The sequence below is a fragment of the Impatiens glandulifera genome, chromosome 1 (assembly GCF_907164915.1).
Source record: "Impatiens glandulifera chromosome 1, dImpGla2.1, whole genome shotgun sequence".
NCBI lineage: Eukaryota > Viridiplantae > Streptophyta > Magnoliopsida > Ericales > Balsaminaceae > Impatiens > Impatiens glandulifera.
Window position 1 is genome coordinate 6,690,781 of NC_061862.1, and position 3,608 is coordinate 6,694,388.

Sequence of the window (3,608 nt, forward strand, 5' to 3'; positions counted from 1 at the left end):
AAAACTAAAATAATATTTATTTTATTGTTATTTATTTTTTAAAAGTATATTATTATTTTTACTTTTCATTATAATTTTAAATATTATTATTTGTATGATTAATAATTTTCTTTATTATTTTATTAAATATTATTATAATAATAATATTTGTTATTATTATTATAATCGTAATAATACTTATAATTATTAATTTATTATTGTAATAATTATTATTTTTAATTTAATTTTATGATATTGTTTTTTATTAGTTATAACATAAATAATTATATATTTTAATTAATTAAAAAATAAACTAAAAAATTCAAATCTATAATATATATAACATTTAAATTTATTATCCATTAAGAAAAATAATAAATGTTCTAGTTATATATATATATATATATATATATTAAATATTTCAAAATATATTAAATAAAAATTAATAAAATATATAATTTATTATTATATTTATTTATATTATTATTATTTGTTATTTTATTTATTATTATTATATTAATCATTTTAAAATTTAATATTTATATAAATATATAATATAATAAATAATAATTAATTTTTGTAATTTTAATTTTATTAATTATAAACAAAAAAAATTATTTCACTTAAAATATATAAAATAAAATAATTTATTTAAGATTATCTTTATCTAAATATTAGTTTTCTGAAAATAGTTGTAAAATAAATTTGTAAAATAAATTTATAAAATAATATTAATTTTATAAATTAATATTATAAAACTATAAATTTAATTTTATTAACTATAAAACTAAAATAATATTTATTTTATTGTTATTTATTTTTTAAAAGTATATTATTATTTTTACTTTTCATTATAATTTTAAATATTATTATTATTAATTTTATAATTTGTTTTCATTATAATTTTAAATATTATTATTATTAATTTTATAATTTGTATGATTAATAATTTTCTTTATTATTTTATTAAATATTATTATAATAATAATATTTGTTATTATTATTATAATCGTAATAATACTTATAATTATTAATTTATTATTGTAATAATTATTATTTTTAATTTAATTTTATGATATTGTTTTTTATTAGTTATAACATAAATAATTATATATTTTAATTAATTAAAAAATAAACTAAAAAATTCAAATCTATAATATATATAACATTTAAATTTATTATCCATTACATTAAGAAAAATAATAAATGTTCTAGTTATATATATATATATATATATATATATATATATATATATATATATATATATATATATATATATATATATATATATATATATATATATATTAAATATTTCAAAATATACTAAATAAAAATTAATAAAATATATAATTTATTATTATATTTATTTATATTATTATTTGTTATTTTATTTATTATTATTATATTAATCATTTTTAAATTTAATATTTATATAAATATATAATATAATAAATAATAATTAATTTTTGTAATTTTAATTTTATTAATTATAAACAAAAAAAATTATTTCACTAAAAATATATAAAATAAAATAATTTATTTAAGATTATCTTTATCTAAATATTAGTTTTCTGAAAATAGTTGTAAAATAAATTTGTAAAATAAATTTATAAAATAAATATCTAAATATTAATATATATTAATTAATTTTATTAATTAAAAAATAATTTTATAAAAAAATATTTATAAATTTTATTTCAAATTTTAGAACATATATAACATTTAAATAAGTATAAAATTTGTAGTTTATGCTCAAATTTATTATATAAATGTTTCAAAATATACTAAATAAAAATTATTATACAGATGATTTATTATTGTTTTATTTATTATTATTATTATTATAATTAATTGTAAAATTAATATTTATATAAATATATAATAAATAAAAATTAATTTTTGTATTTTTAATTTTTAACATCAACTTTGTACTTTTACTGATAGTTAAATTCTTATTATTAAAATATATGTATTATATATATATTTTTTAATTATTCACTTATAAATTAAAATATTTTTATTTTATTAATATAAATTTTAAATATAATAAAATATTTAAATAATTTAATAGATTGAAAACTCAACTATTTATTATTTTATCCAATAATATAATATAATTTGTTTTTAAAAAACAATAAAAAAAGTCAAAATAATAAAACAAATCATATAAACATATTAAATTAAATTTTATTCTGTATAACATATAAATATTATTTTATTTTTTTTATTATTATTATATTATAATTAATATAATAATAATAATTAATTATGTTTTATTATTATTATTATAATTAATTTAATTAATAATACGTTTATTATATTAATAATTTATTTTATTATTACATTTTTAATATTATGATTATACTAATTATTTTATTTTTATAATAATATTATTAGTAAAAACAAATAATACTTTATTTATATATGTAATCATACTTTATTAAAAAATAATAATACTAATAATACATTAATAAAAGAATATTAAATTTTATATTTTTAAAAATTATTCATATTTATAGTTTTTTGATAAATTAATTAATATTTTTAAATTCTTAATAAATAAACTAAAAACCATTATTATGAAATTTGAAAAAAACAATAACAGTTATAATATTATTATTTTCATTTCTTTATTTTAACTAAAAAATTGTTTAGTATATATATATATTTATTTAAATTATTTAATTATAAATTAAAATATTTTTATTTTAAATATGAAAAATATTATTTTAACACTCAATTTTTTTTAATGTTTATCAATCTTATAGTAATCACTAAATTATAAATTAAATATTAATCAAAAATAAAACTAAAATATAAAATAAAAACAATAAAGATAAGAATAATAAAATAATAATAATAAAGATAATAATAATAATAATAATAATAAAAATAATAACAAATATTAATAAGAATAAGAATAAATATGATAATAATAATAATAATAATAATAATGATAATAATAATAAAAAAAATAATTAATAAAAAATTTTATAATTATAACCATTATAATTATAATTATATAATTAAATTTAAATAATAATAATAAATAATAATAAATAAATAAATAAAAAACTATAATTTTTGGAGTTAAATTTAAGGATTTTATAAAATTAAGTATATTTTTTTTTGTTATATACAAAATTTTAATTATAAAATTATAAATCTTTAATAATTATAATTTTATTAGAAATGTGTGTAAAAAGGTATATTATTTTTTTATAATAAAAACAAATAATAATAAAATATTATTAATATTTTTCATATATTTTTAATTAATTATATTTTATTTATTTATTATTATTATTATTAATTCATATTATAATGAGTATTGATAGTAAATTCTTGAAAGATAGCTATAACAGAAGTCATTAATTGCAATAGGATCTAATTTTCAATAAACATCCATGTACATGCTTTATTCAATGAAGGAACCATCGCCAAATGATATTGGTATTTAGGTCACATTCGTAGATTTATATATAGAATGGATTACTAAAAACATGTGTGTACATTGTTTTTGTCTCTACCATGGCCACAGTAATTTTAGTTCAATTTATCCTAGATCATATTTTAAGATGTTATGATGGGTGGTAGGAAATAATAGTCAAGTGATATATTTTTTGAAG